Source organism: Pristiophorus japonicus, unplaced genomic scaffold (assembly GCF_044704955.1).
Source record: "Pristiophorus japonicus isolate sPriJap1 unplaced genomic scaffold, sPriJap1.hap1 HAP1_SCAFFOLD_279, whole genome shotgun sequence".
In the NCBI taxonomy this organism is placed as follows: domain Eukaryota; kingdom Metazoa; phylum Chordata; class Chondrichthyes; family Pristiophoridae; genus Pristiophorus; species Pristiophorus japonicus.
Genome location: NW_027252549.1, coordinates 617,432 through 633,345, shown reverse-complemented (window position 1 = coordinate 633,345; position 15,914 = coordinate 617,432).

Sequence of the window (15,914 nt, the reverse complement as noted above, 5' to 3'; positions counted from 1 at the left end):
ACTAATCCCACTGCCCCGCTCTCTCCCCATTGTCCTGTATCAATCTCCAAACTAATCCCACTGCCCCGCTCTCTCCCCATAGTCCTGTATCAATCTCCAAACTAATCCCACTGCCCCGATCTCTCCCCATAGTGCTGTATCAAACCCCAAACTAATCCCTCTGCCCCGCGCTCTCCCCATAGTCCTTTATTAATCCCCAAACTAATCCCACTTCCCCGCTCTCTCCCCATAGCCCTGTATCAATCCCCAAACTAATCCCACTGCCCTGCTCTCTCCCCATAGTCCTGTAGCAATCCCCAAACTAATCCCACTGCCCCGCTCTCTCCTCATAGTCCTTTATCAATCCCCAAACTAATTCCACTGCCCCGCTCTCTCCCCATAGTCCTGGATCAATCTCGAAACTAATCCCACTGCACCGCTCTCTCCCCATAGTCCTGTATCAATCCCCAAACTAATCCCTCTGCCCCGCTCTCTCCCCATAGTCCTGTATCAATCCCCAAACTAATCCCACTGCCCCGCTCTCTCCCCATAGTCCTGTATCAATTCCCAAACTAATCCCACGGACCTGCTCTCTCCCCATAGTCCTGTATCAATCCCCAAACTAATCCCACTGCCCCGCTCTCTCCCCATAGTCCTGTATCAATCTCGAAACTAATCCCACTGCCCCGCTCTCTCCCCATAGTCCTCTATCAATCCCTAAACTAATCCCACTGCCCCGCTCTCACCCCGTAGTCCTGTATCAAACCCCAAACTAATCCCACTGCCCCGCTCTCTCCCCTTGGTCCTGTATGAAACCCCAAACTAATCCCACTGCACCACTATCTCCCTATAGTCCTGTATCAATCTCCAAACTAATCCCACTGCCCCGCTCTCTCCCCATAGTTCTGTATCAATCTCCAAACTAATCCCACTGCCCCGATCTCTCCCCATAGTGCTGTATCCAACCCCAAACTAATCCCTCTGCCCCGCTCTCTCCCCATAGTCCTGTATCAAACCCCAAACTAATGCCACTGCCCCGTTCTCTCCCCATAGTCCTGTATCAATCCAAAAACTAATCCCACGGCCCCGCTCGCTCCCCATAGTCCTGTATCAATCTCTAAATTAATCCCACTGCCCCGCTCTCTCCCCTTTGTCCTGTATCAATCCCGAAACTAATCCCACTGCCCCGCTCTCTCCCCATAGTCCTGTATCAAACCCCAAACTAATCCCACTGCCCCGCTCTATCCACTTGGTCCTGTATCAAACCCCAAACTAATCCCACTGCACCACTCTCTCCCTATAGTCCTGTATCAATCTCCAAACTAATCCCACTGCCCCGCTCACTCCCCATAGTCCTCTATCAATCTCCAAACTAATCCCACTGCCCCGATCTCTCTCCATAGTGCTGTATCCAACCCCAAACAAATCCCTCTGCCCCGCTCTCTCCCCATAGTCCTGTATCAAACCCCAAACTAATCCCACTGTCCCGTTCTCTCCCCATAGTCCTGTATCAATCCCCAAACTAATCCCACTGCCCCGCTCTCTCCCCATAGTCCTGTATCAATTCCCAAACTAATCCCACGGACCTGCTCTCTCCCCATAGTCCTGTATCAATCCCCAAACTAATCCCACTGCCCCGCTCTCTCCCCATAGTCCTGTATCAATCTCGAAACTAATCCCACTGCACCGCTCTCTCCCCATAGTCCTGTATCAATCCCCAAACTAATCCCTCTGCCCCGCTCTCTCCCCATAGTCCTGTATCAATCCCCAAACTAATCCCACTGCCCCGCTCTCTCCCCATAGTCCTGTATCAATTCCCAAACTAATCCCACGGACCTGCTCTCTCCCCATAGTCCTGTATCAATCCCCAAACTAATCCCACTGCCCCGCTCTCTCCCCATAGTCCTGTATCAATCTCGAAACTAATCCCACTGCCCCGCTCTCTCCCCATAGTCCTCTATCAATCCCTAAACTAATCCCACTGCCCCGCTCTCACCCCGTAGTCCTGTATCAAACCCCAAACTAATCCCACTGCCCCGCTCTCTCCCCTTGGTCCTGTATGAAACCCCAAACTAATCCCACTGCACCACTATCTCCCTATAGTCCTGTATCAATCTCCAAACTAATCCCACTGCCCCGCTCTCTCCCCATAGTTCTGTATCAATCTCCAAACTAATCCCACTGCCCCGATCTCTCCCCATAGTGCTGTATCCAACCCCAAACTAATCCCTCTGCCCCGCTCTCTCCCCATAGTCCTGTATCAAACCCCAAACTAATCCCACTGCCCCGTTCTCTCCCCATAGTCCTGTATCAATCCAAAAACTAATCCCACGGCCCCGCTCGCTCCCCATAGTCCTGTATCAATCTCTAAATTAATCCCACTGCTCCGCTCTCTCCCCTTTGTCCTGTATCAATCCCGAAACTAATCCCACTGCCCCGCTCTCTCCCCATAGTCCTGTATCAAACCCCAAACTAATCCCACTGCCCCGCTCTATCCACTTGGTCCTGTATCAAACCCCAAACTAATCCCACTGCACCACTCTCTCCCTATAGTCCTGTATCAATCTCCAAACTAATCCCACTGCCCCGCTCACTCCCCATAGTCCTCTATCAATCTCCAAACTAATCCCACTGCCCCGATCTCTCTCCATAGTGCTGTATCCAACCCCAAACAAATCCCTCTGCCCCGCTCTCTCCCCATAGTCCTGTATCAAACCCCAAACTAATCCCACTGCCCCGTTCTCTCCCCATAGTCCTGTATCAATCCCCAAACTAATCCCACGGCCCCGCTCTCTCCCCATAGTCCTGTATCAATCTCGAAACTAATCCCACTGCCCCGCTCTCTCCCCATAGACCTGTATCAATCCCTAAACTAATCCCACTGCCCCGCTCTCTCCCCTTAGTCCTGTATCAAACCCCAAACTAATCCCACTGCCCCGCTCTATCCACTTGGTCCTGTATCAAACCCCAAACTAATCCCACTGCACCACTCTCTCCCTATAGTCCTGTATCAATCTCCAAACTAATCCCACTGCCCCGATCTCTCCCCGTAGTGCTGTATCCAACCCCAAACTAATCCCTCTGCCCCGCTCTCTCCCCATAGTCCTGTATCAAACCCCAAACTAATCGCACTGCCCCGTTCTCTCCCCATAGTCCTGTATCAATCCCCAAACTAATCCCACGACCCTGCTCTCTCCCCATAGTCCTGTATCAATCCCCAAACTAATCCCACTGCCCCGCTCTCTCCCCATAGTCCTGTATCAATCTCGAAACTAATCCCACTGCCCCGCTCTCTCCCCATAGTCCTGTATCAATCGCTAAACTAATCCCACTGCCCCGCTCTCTCCCCATAGTCCTGTATCAAACCCCAAACTAATCCGACTGCCCCGCTCTCTCCCCTTCGTCCTGTATCAATCTCCAAACTAATCCCACTGCCCCGATCTCTCCCCATAATGCTGTATCAAACCCCAAACTAATCCCTCTGCCCCGCTCACTCCCCATAGTCTTGTATTAATCCCCAAACTAATCCCACTTCCCCGCTCTCTCCCCATAGCCCTGTATCAATCCCCAAACTAATCCCACTGCCCTGCTCTCTCCCCACAGTCCTGCAGCAATCCCCAAACTAATCCCACTGCCCCGCTCTCTCCTCATAGTCCTGTATCAATCACCAAACTAATTCCACTATCCGCTCTCTCCCCATAGTCCTGGATCAATCTCGAAACTAATCCCACTGCACCGCTCTCTCCCCATAGTCCTGTACCAATCCCTAAACTAATCCCACTGCCCCGCTCTCTCCCCATAGTCCTGTATCAAACCCCAAACTAATCCCACTGCCCCGCTCTCTCCCCTTGGTCCTGTATCAACCCCCAAACTAATCGCACTGCCCCAATCTCTCCCTATAGTCCTGTATCAATCTCCAAACTAATCCCACAGCCCCGCTCTCTCCCCATAGTCCTGTATCAATCTCCAAACTAATCCCACTGCCACGATCTCTCCCCATAGTGCTGTATCAAACCCCAAACTAATCCCTCTGCCCCGCTCTCTCCCCATCGTCCTGTATTAATCCACAAACTAATCCCACTGCCCTGCTCTCTCCCCATAGCCCTGTATCAATCCCCAAACTAATCCCACTGCCCCGCTCTCTCCCTATAGTCCTGTAGAAATCCCCAAACTAATCCCACTGCCCCGCTCTCTCCTCATAGTCCTGTATCAATCCCCAAACTAATCCCACTGCCCCACTCTCTCCCCATTGTCCTGGATCAATCCCCAAACTAATCCCACTGCCCCGCACTCTCCCCTTGGTCCTGTATCAAACCCCAAACTCATCCCACTGCCCCGCTCTCTCCCCATAGTCCTGTATCAGTCTCCAAACTAATCCCACTGCCCTGATCTCTCCCCATAGTGCTGTATCAAAGCCCAAACTAATCCCTCTGCCCCGCTCTCTCCCCATAGTCCTGTATTAATCCCCAAACTAATCCCACTGCCCCGCTCTCTCCCCATAGCCCTGTATCAATCCCCAAACTAATCCCACTGCCCCGCTCTCTCCCCATCGTCCTGTATCAATCCCCAAACTAATCCCACTGCCCCGCTCTCTCCCCATAGTCCTGTATCAATCCCCAAACTAATCCCACTGCCCTGCTCTCTCCCCATAGTCCTGTATCAATCCCCAAACTAATCCCACTGCCCCGCTCTCTCCCCATAGTCCTGTATCAATCCCCAAACTAATTCCACTGCCCCGCTCTCTCCCCATAGTCCTGTATCAATCCCCAAACTAATCCCACTGCCCCGCTCTCTCCCCATAGTCCTGTATCAATCTCGAAACTAATCCCACTGCCCCGCTCTCTCCCCATAGTCCTGTATCAATCCCTAAACTAATCCCAATGCCCCGCTCTCTCCCCATAGTCCTGTATCAAACCTCAAACTAATCCCACTGCCCCGCTCTCTCCCCTTGGTCCTGTATCGAACCCCAAACTAATCCCACTGCCCCACTTTCTCCCCATTGTCCTGTATCAATCCCCAAACTAATCGCACTGCCCCGCTCTCTCCCCATAGTCCTATATCAATCCCCAAACTAATCCCACTTCCCCGCTCTCTCCCCATAGTCCTGTATCAATCCCCAAACTAATCCCACCGCCCTACTCTCTCCCCATAGTCCTGTATCAATCCCCAAACTAATCACACTGCCCCGCTCTCTTCCCATTGTCCTGTATCAATCTCGAAACTAATCCCACTGCCCCGCTCTCTCCCCTTGGTCCTGTATCAAACCCCAAACTAATCCCACTGCCCCACTCCCTCCCTATAGTCCTGTATCAATCTCCAAACTAATCCCACTGTGCCCCGCTCTCTCCCCATAGTCCTGAATCAATCTCCAAACTAATCCCACTGCCCCGATCTCTCCCCATAGTGCTGTAACCAACCCCAAACTAATCCCTCTGCCCCGCTCTCTCCCCATAGTCCTGTATCAAACCCCAAACTAATCCCACTGCCCCGTTCTCTCCCGATAGTCCTGTATCAATCCCCAAACTAATCCCACGGCCCTGCTCTCTCCCCATAGTCCTGTATCAATCCGCAAACTGATCCCACTGCCACGCTCTGTCCCCATAGTCCTGTATCAATCTCGAAACTAATCCCACTGCCCAGCTCTCTCCCCATAGTCCTGTATCAATACCTAAACTAATCCCACTGCCCCGCTCTCTCCCCATAGTCCTGTATTAAACCCCAAACTAATCCCACTGCCCCGCTCTCTCCCCTTGGTCCTGTATCAAACCCCAAACTAATCCCACTGCCCCACTCTCTCCCCATAGTCGTGTATCAATCTCCACACTAATCCCAATGCCCCGCTCACTCCCCATAGTCCTGTATCAATATCCAAACTAATCCCACTGCCCCGATCTCTCCCCATAGTGCTGTAACCAACCCCAAACAAATCCCTCTGCCCCGCTCTCTCCCCATAGTCCTGTATCAAAGCCCAAACTAATCCCACTGCCCCGTTCTCTCCCCATATTCCTGTATCAATCCCCAAACTAATCCCACTGCCCCGCTCTCTCCCCATAGTCCTGTATCATTCCCCAAACTAATCCCACTGCCTCGCTCTCTCCCCATAGCCCTGTATCAATCCCCAACCTAATCCCACTGCCCCGCTCTCTCCGCATAGTCCTGTATCAATCCCCAAACTAATCCCACTGCCCCACTCTCTCCCCATAGTCCTGTATCAATCCCCAAACTAATCCCACTGCCCCGCTCTCTCCCCATAGTCCTGTATCAATCCCCAAACTAATCCCACTGCCCCGCTCTCTCCCCATAATCCTGTATCAATCCCCAAACCAATCCCACTGCCCCACTCTCTCCACATAGTCCTGTATCAATCCTCAAACTAATCCCACTGCCCCGCTCTCTCCCCATAGGCCTGTATCAATCCCCAAACTAATCCCACTGCCCCGCTCTAATCCCATAGTCCTGTATCAATCTCCAAACTAATCCCACCGCCCCGCTCTCTCCACATCGTCCTGTATCAATCCTCAAACTAATCCCACTGCCCCACTCTCTCCCCATAGTCCTGTATCAATCTCCAAACTAATCCCACTGCCCCGCTCTCTCCCCATAGTCCTGTATCAATCCCCAAACTAATCCCACTGCCACACTCTCTCCCCATCGTCCTGTATCAATCTCCAAACTAATCCCACTGCCCCGCTCTCTCCCCATAGTCCTGTATCAATCCCCAAACTAATCCCACTGTCCCGCTATCTCCACATCGTCCTGTATCAATCCTCAAACTAATCCCACTGCCCCGCTCTCTCCCCATATTCCTGTATCAATCTCCAAAATAATCACACTGCCTCGCTCTCTCCACATCGTCCTGTATCATTCCTCAAACGAATCCCACTATACCGCTATCTCCCCATAGTCCTGTATCAATCTCCAAACTAATCCCACTGCCCCGCTCTCTCCACATAGTCCTTTATCAATCCCCAAACTAATCCCACTGCCCCGCTCTCTCCCCATAGTCCTGTATCAATCCCCAAACTAATCCCACTGCCCCGCTCTCTCCCCATAGTCCTGTATCAATCTCCAAACTAATCCCACTGCCCCGCTCTCTCCACATAGTCCTGTATCAATCCCCAAACTAATCCCACTGCCCCGCTCTCTCCCCATAGTCCTGTATCAATCTCCAAACTAGTCCCACTGCCCAGCTCTCTCCACATAGTCCTGTTTCAATCCCCAAACTAATCCCACTGCCCCGCTCTCTCCCCATAGCCCTGTATCAATCCCCAAACTAATCCCACTGCCCCGCTCTCTCCCCATAGTCCTGTATCAATCCCCAAACTAATCCCACTGCCCCGCTCTCTCTCCATAGTCCTGTATCAATCTCCAAACTAATCCCACTGCCCCGTTCTCTCCCCATAGTCCTGTATCAAATACCATACTAGCTCTCTCTCTGTCTCTCTCGATCTCTCTCTCACTGTATCTCTTTCCCTCTCTATATATCTCTATGTCTCTATCTGTTTCTAGCTCTCTCGTTCTCTCTCTTTGTCACTCGCTATGTCTGTCTCTTTTCCTCTCTCTCTCTGTGCCTGTCTCTCTCTCTCCCTCTCTCTCTCTCTCTGTCTTTCTTTCCCTTTCTGTCTTTCTCTGTCTAGCTCCCTATCGCTCGCTCTCTCCGTCTCTGTTTCTCTCTCACTAATTTTCCCTCTCTCTCTGCCTCCCTCTCTCTCTCTCACTATCTATCTTTCTCTATCTCTCTACTCTGTTTAACTGTCTCGCTGTCTTTCTCTCTCTGTCTCTCTCTCTCTCTCTCTGTCTTGTCTCTCTCTCTCACTCTGTCTCTCTCTCTCTCTCTCACTCTGTCTTTCTTTCTGTCTCTCTCTCTATCCCTCTCTCTCTAACCCTCTCTCTGTATCCCTCTCTCTCTCTACCTTCCTCTCTCTCTCTGCCTTTCTCTCTCTCTGTCTCTTTGTCTCTCTCTCCTGTCTATTTTCATCTCTTTCTCTCTCTCTGTCCCTCTCTCTGTGCCCCTCTCTCTCTCTCTTTATCTCTCTCTCACTAACTCTGTCTCTTTCTCTCTCCCTCTCTCTGTATCTTTCTCTATCCCTCTCTCTTTGACTGTCTCTCTCTCCCTCTCTCTGACACTCGCTGCCACTCTTTCTGTGTCACACTCACCCTCTCTGTCTCTCTCTCTCTATCTCTCTTTCACTCGCTCTGTCTCTGTCTTTCTCTCTCTCTCTCTCTCTCTCTCTGTCTCTCTCTCTCGGTCTCTCTCTTTCTCTGGCTCTCTCCGTCTGTCTCTTCCTCTCTCTCTTTGACTCTCTCTGTATCACTCTCTCTCTCCCTATCTCTCTCTATCCCCCTCTTTCTCTCTCTCTTTCTGACTCTCTCTGTCTCTCTCTCTCCCTCTGACTCTGACTCTCTCTGTCTCTCTCTCTCTCCCCCTGTCTCTCTCACTCTCTGTGTCTCTCTCTTACTCTCTCCCTCTCTCTCTCTCTCTGACTCTCTCTGTCTCTCTCTCTCTCTGAAACTCTCCGTCTCTGTCTGTCTCGCTCTCTCTCTGACTCTCGCTGTCTCTCTCTCTCTCTGACTCTCTCTGTCTCTCTCTCATTCTCTTGTCACTCCCTATCTCTCTCTCTCTCTCCCTCTCTGTCTCTCTCTCTCTCACTCTCTCTCTCTCTGTGTCTCTCTTTCTTTGTCTCTTATTCTGTCTCTCTCTCTCTGTCTCTCCCTCTCTGTCTTTGAATCTCTCTGTCTCTCTCTCTCTCTGTCTCTCTCTCTCTCTCTCTGACTCTCTCTGTCTCTCTCTCTCTCTCTATCCGTCTCTCTGTCTCTCTCACTCTCTCTCTGACTCTCTCTGTCTCTCTCTATCTCTGACTCTCTCTCTCTGACTCTGTCTCTTTCTCCCGCTCTGTCTCTCTCTCTCTCACTATCTCTCTCTCCCTGTCTCTGTCTCTCTCTCTCTCTGACTCTCTCTGTCTCTCTCTCATTCTCTTATCACTCCCTATCTCTCTCTCTCTCCCTCTCTGTCTCTCTCTCTCTCTATCTCTCTCTCTCTCTCTGTGTGTCTCTCTTTCTATGTCTCTTATTCTGTCTCTCTCTCTCTGTCTCTCCCTCTCTGTCTTTGAATCTCTCTGTCTCTCTCTCTCTCTGTCTCTCTCTCTCTCTCTCTGACTCTCTCTGTCTCTCTCTCTCTCTCTATCCCTCTCTCTGTCTCTCTCACTCTCTCTCTGACCTCTCTGTCTCTCTCTATCTCTGACTCTCTCTCTGACTCTGTCTCTTTCTCCCGCTCTGTCTCTCTCTCTCTCACTATCTCTCTCTACCTGTCTCTGTCTCTCTCTCCCTCTGTCTCTCCCTCTCTCTCTTTGACTCTCTCTGTCTCTCTCTCTCTCTATCTGACTCTCTCAGCCTCTCTCTCTCCCTCTCTCTCTTTGAGTCCCTCTGTCTCTCTCTCTCTCTCTATCCCTCTCGCTGTCTCTCTCGCTCTCTCTCTGACTCTCTCTGTCTCTCTCTCTCTCTCTGATTCTCTCTCTCTCTGACTCTTTCCCTCTCTGTCTCTCTGTCTGTATGTCTGTCACTTTCTCACTATATCGCTCCCTCCCCCTCTCTCCCTGTCTCTCTGAAGCTCTCCCAGAACCACAGTGACAATGCAAACACCGATCTTCAGTCATCCATTTTACATGTGTTAATGGTCGCCATTTGATGTTAACAGTGGGAGATTGATTACAGAGACCGACTACTCTCTAATTTAACGTTAGCTGCTTAAAGGTGTACCTGCCCTGGGAGTGTTTGATGGGACATTGTAGAGGGAGCTTTACTCTGTATATAACCCCCTGTACCTGCCCTGGGAGTGTTTAATGGGACAGTGTAGAGAGAGCTTTACTCTGCATCTAACACCCTGTACCTGCCCTGGGAGTATTTGATGGGACAGTTTAGAGAGAACTTTACTCTGTATCTAACCCCATGGTGTACCTGCCCTGGGAGTGTTTGATGGGACAGTGTCGAGGGAGCATAACTCTGTATCTAACCCCCTGTACTGCCCTGGGAGTGTTTGATGGGACAGTGTAGAGGGAGCTTTTCTCTGTATCTAACCCCCTGTACCTGCTCTGGGAGTGTTTGATGGGACAGTGAAGAGGGAGCTTTACTCTGTATCTAAGGCTGTGCTGTACCTGCCCTGGGAGTGTTTGATGGGAGGATATCTTCGCAGGGCAGGAAATGGAGAAACAAGTTTTGTTGGTTTGAATCAGATGTAAATTCGATTGTGTCGCCCCCTCACAGATACACAGGATTGAAGCTGTTTACCATCAATGCCCTGAAAGAATGAAATGATGTGACCAACTTCAAACTCTTCAAACACATGAAGGACCCAGAGAATGGGACCAATACACAAAGCCCCGAGCCCAGGCAGGCAAACCAGGTTTGTTCACAGATCACCCAGACACGTGTCCTGGTGTAAAATGGTCACCACGCATCTCATGTAAAATGGGTGCTCAATTTCACCCAAATAATCCCACTGTCCCGCTCTCTCCTCATAGGCCTGTATCAATCCCCAAACTAATCCCACTGCCCCGCTCTCTCCCCATCGTCCTGTATCAATCCCCAAACTAATCCCACTGCCCCGCTCTCTCCCCATACTAATCCCACTGCCCCGCTCTCACCCCATAGACCTGTATCAATCTCCAAACTAATCCCACTGCCCCGATCTCTCCCCAGAGTGCTGTATCAAACCCCAAACTAATCCCACTGCCCCGCTCTCTCCCCATAGTCCTGTATCAAATCCCAAACTAATCCCACTGCCCCGCTCTCTCCCCATAGTCCTGTATCAATCCTCAAACTAATCACACTGCCCTGCTCTCTCCCCATAGTCCTGTATCATTCCCCAAACTAATCCCACTGCCCCGCTCTCTCCCCATAGGGCTGTATCAATCCCCAATCTAATCCCACTGCCCCGCTCTCTCCCAATAGCTCTGTATCAATCCCCAAACTAATCCCACTGCCCCGCTCTCTCCCCATAGTCCTGTATCAAACCCCAAACTAATCCCACTGCCCCGCTCTCTCCTCATAGTCCTGTATCAATCTCCAAACTAATCCCACTGCCCCGCTCTCTCCCCATAGTCCTGTATCAACCCCAAACTAATCCCACTGCCCCGCTCTCTCCCCATAGTCCTGTATCAATCCCCAAACTAATCCCACTGCCCCACTCTCTCCCCATAGTCCTGTAACAATCCCCAAACTAATCCCACTGCCCCGCTCTCTCCCCATAGCCTTGTATCAAACCCCAAACTAATCCCACTGGCGCACTCTCTCCCCATAGCCCTGTAGCAATCTCCAAACTAAGGCCACTGCCCCGCTCTCTCCCCATAGTCCTGTATCAATCTCCAAACTAATCCCACTGCCCCGCTCTCACCCCATAATCCTATATCAATCCCCAAACTAATCCCATTGCCCCACTCTCTCCCCATAGTCCTGTATCAATCCCCAAACTAATCCCACTGCCTCGCTCTCTCCCCATAGCCCTGTAACAATCCCTAAACTAATCCCACTGCCCCGCTCTCTCCCCATAGGCCTGTATCAATCCCCAAACGAATCCCACTGCCCCGCTCCCTCCGCATAGTCCTGTATCAATCTCCAAACTAATCCCACTGCCCCGCTCTCTCCCCATAGTCCTGTATCAATCTCGAAACTAATCCCAATGCATCGCTCTCTCCCCAAAGTCCTGTATCAATCTCCAAACTAATCCCACTGCCCCGCTCTCTCCCCATAGTCCTGTAACAATCCCCAAACTAATCCCACTGCCCCGCTCTCTCCCTATAGCCCTGTATCAATCCCCAAACTAAACCCACTGCCGCTCTCTCTCCCCATAGCACTGTATAAATCTCCAAACTAATCCCACTGCCCCGCTCTCTCCCCATAGTCCTGTATCAATCTGCAAACTAATCCCACTGCCCCGCTCTCTCCCCATAGTCCTGTATCAATCCCCAAACTAATCCCACTGCCCCGCTCTCTCCCCATAGTACTATATCAATCCCCAAACTAATCCCACTGCCTCGCTCTCTCCCCATAGTCCTGTATCAATCCGCAAACTAATCCTCTGCCCCGCTCTCTCCCCATAGTCCTATATCAATCCCCAAAGTAATCCCACTGCCTCGCTCTCTCCCCATAGTCCTATATCAATCCCCAAACTAATCCCACTGCCCCGCTCTCTCCCCATAGTCCTGTATCAATCCCCAAACTAATCCTACTGCCCCGCTCTCTCTCCATAGTCCTGTGTCAATCTCCAAACTAATCCCAGTGCCCCGCTCTCTCACCATAATCCTGTATCAATCCCCAAAATAATCCCACTGCTCCGCTCTCTCCCCATAGTCCTGTATCAATCCCCAAACAAATCCCACTGCTCCGCGCTCTACCCATAGTCCTGTATCAATCCTCAAACTAATCCCACTGCCCCGCTCTCTCCCCATAGTCCTGTATCAATGTCCAAACTAATCCCACTGCCCCGCTCTCTCCCCATAGTCCTGTATCAATGTCCAAACTAGCTCTCCCTCTGTCTCTCTCAGTCTCTCTCTCTCTGTATCTCTTTCACTCTCTATATATCTCTATGTCTCTATCTGTTTCTAGCTCACTCTCTCTCTCACTCGCTCTGTCTGTCTCTTTTCCTCTCTCTCTATGTCTCCCTCTCTATCTCTCTGTCTTTCTCTGTCTTCCAGTGTGTCTCGCTCTCTCTCTGTCTCTCTCTCGTTCTCCCGCTCTCCCTCTCTCTCTGTCTCCCTCTCTGTCTCTCTCTCTCTGTCTCTCTCTCTCTCTCTCTCTCTCTCTCTCTGTCTCTCTCTCTCTCTATCTTACTGTCGCTCCCTGTCTTTCTCTGTCTAGCTCCCTCTCGCTCTCTCTCCCCCCGTCTCTGTTTCTCTCTCGTTCTATCTTTCCCTCTCTCTGCCTCCCTCTCCCTCTTGCTCTCTCTCTCTGTATCTCTCCCTGTCTTTATCTCTGTCGTTCCCTCTCTCTTTATCAATCTCTGTCTCTCTCTGACTATTTCTCTATCGCTCTCTTTCTGTCTCTCTGTGTTTCTATCTCTCTGTCTCAATTTCTGTGTTTCTCTCTCTCTGTATTTTTTCTCTCAGTTGCTCTGTCTTTGTCTCTCATTCTCTGTCTCTCTCCCAATCTCTCTCTCTCGCTCTCTCTCTCACTCTCTCTCTCTCTGTCTCTCTCTCTCTGTCTCTCTCTCACCATCTCTCTGTCTGTCTGCCTGTCTCCCTCTCTCTTTCTCTCTCTCTCGCTCTCTGTCTCTCTCTCGCTCTATCTAGCTGTCTCTATCTCTCTCTCTCTGTCTATCTATCTCGCTGTCTTTCTCTCTCTCTTTGTGTCTTCTCTCTCTCTCTCTCTCTCTCTCTCTCTCACTCTGTCTCTCTCTCTCTCACTCTGTCTTTCTTTCTCTCTCTGTCTCTCTCTCTGTCTCTCTCTCTATCCCTCTCTTACTATCCCTCTCTCTCTATCCCTCTCTCTCTCTCCCTTCCTGTCTCTCTCTGCCTTTCTCTCTGACTGTGTCTCTGAGTTTCTCACTCTGTCTCTCTCTCCTGTCTCTTTTCATCTCTTTCTCTCTCTCTGTCCCTCCGTCTGTGACCCTCTCTCTCTCCTTATCTCTCTCTCACTAACTCTGTCTCTCTCTCTGTCTCTCCCTCTCTCTCTCCGTTTCTCTCTGTACCACTCTCTCTCCCTATCTCTCTCTATCCCTCTCTAACTTTGACTGTCTCTCTCTCCCTCTCGCTGAAACTCTGCCATTCTCACTCTGTCACACTCGCTCTCTCTCTCTCTATCTCTCTCTATCTCGTTCACTCGCTCTGTCTCTGTCTCTTTCTCTCTGTCTCTCTGTCTCTCTCTGTCTCTCTGTCTGCCTCTCTCTCACTCTCTCTCTCTTTCACTGGCTCTCTCTGTCTGTCTCTCCCTCTCTCTCTTTATCTCTCTCTGTATCACTCTCTCACCCTATCTCTCTCTATCCCTCACTCTCTCTCTGACTCTCTCTGTCTCTCTCCATCTCCCTGTCTGTCACTCACTCTCTTGTCACTCTCTATCTCTCTCTATCCCTCTCTGTCTCTCTCTCTCTCTCTCTGTCTGTCTCTCATTCACTGTGTCTCTCTCTCTCTCTCCCTCTCTGTCTCTGTCTCTCGCTCTCTCTCTCTCACTCTCTCTCTCTCTGTGCCTCTCTCCATGTCTCTTTCTCTGTCTCCCTCTCTCTGTCTCTCTCGCACTCTCTGTGACTCTCTCTGTCTCTCTCTCTCTCTGTCTCTGACACTCTCTCTCCCGCTCTGTCCCTCTCTCTCTCTGTCATTCTCTCCCTGTCTCTGTTTCTCTCTGTCTGTATGTTTATCTCTTTCTCTGCATATCTCTCCCTCTTTCTCTGTCTGTATGTCTATCTCTTTATCTGTATATCTCTCCCTCTCTCTCTCTCTGTCTCTCTGAAACTCTTCCAGAACCACAGTGACAATACACACACCGATCTTCAGTCATCCATTTTACATTTGTTAATGGTCGGCATTTGATGTTAACACTGGGAGATTGATTACAGAGACCGACTACTTTCGAATTTAACATTAGCTGCTTAAAGGTGTACCTGCCCTGGGAGTGTTTGATGGGACAGTGTAGAGGGAGTTTTGCTCTGTATCTAACCCCCTGTACCTGCCCTGGGAGTGTTTGATGGGACAGTGTAGAGGGAGCTTTACTCTGTATCTAACCCCCTGTACCTGCCCTGGGAGTGTTTGATGGGACAGTGTAGAGGGAGCATTCCTCTGTATCTAACCCCCTGTAACTGCCCTGGGAGTGTTTGATGGAACAGTGTAGAGGGAGCTTTACTCTGTATCTAACCCCCTGAAACTGCCCTGGGAGTGTTTGATGGGACAGTGTAGAGGAAGCTTTACTCTGTATCTAAACCCCTGTACCTGCCCTGGGAGTGTTTGATGGGACATTGTAGAGGGAGCTTTACTCTGTATCTAATCCCCGGTAGCTGCCCTGGGAGTGTTTGATGGGAGGATATCTTCGCAGGGCAGGAAATGGAGAAGCAAGTTTTGTTGGTTTGAATAAGGTGCAAATACGATTGTGTCGCCCCATCACAGATACACAGGATTGAAGCTGTTTACCATCAATGCCCTGAAAGAATGAAATGATGTGACCAACTTCAAACTCTTCAAACACATGAAGGACCCATAGACTGGGACCAATACACAAAGCCCCGAGCCCAGGCAGGTAAACCAGGTTTGTTCACAGATCACCCAGACACGTGTCCTGGTGTAAAATGGTCACCACGCATCTCATGTAAAATGGATGCTCAATTTCACCCAAACTAATCCCACTGCCCCGCTCTCTCCCCATAGTCCTGTATCAATCCCCAAACTAATCCCACTGCCCCCCTCTCTCCCCATAGTCCTGTATCAATCTCCAAACTAATCCCACTGCTCCGATCTCTCCCCATAGTCCTGTATCAATCCCCAAACTAATCCCACTGCCCCAACCTCTCCCCATAGCCCTGTATCAATCCCCAAACTAATCCCACTGTCCCGCTCTCTCCCCATAGTCCTGTATCAATCCCCAAATTAATCCCACTGCTCCGCTCTCTCCCCATAGTCCTGTATCAATCCACAAACTAATCCCACTGCTCCGATCTCTCCCCAAGTCCTGTATGAATCCCCAAACTAATCCCACTGCCCCGCTCTCTCCCCATAGTCCTGTATCAATCCCCAAACTAATCCCACTGCTCCGATCTCTCTCCATAGTCCTGTATCAATCCCCAAACTAATCCCACTGCCCCGCTCTCTCCCCATAGTCCTGTATAAATCCCAAAACTAATCCCACTGCCCCGCTCCCTCTCCATAGTCCTGTATCAATCCCAAAACTAAACCCACTGCCCCGCGCTCTCCCCACAATCCTATATCAATCCCCAAACTAATCCCACTGCCCCGCTCTCT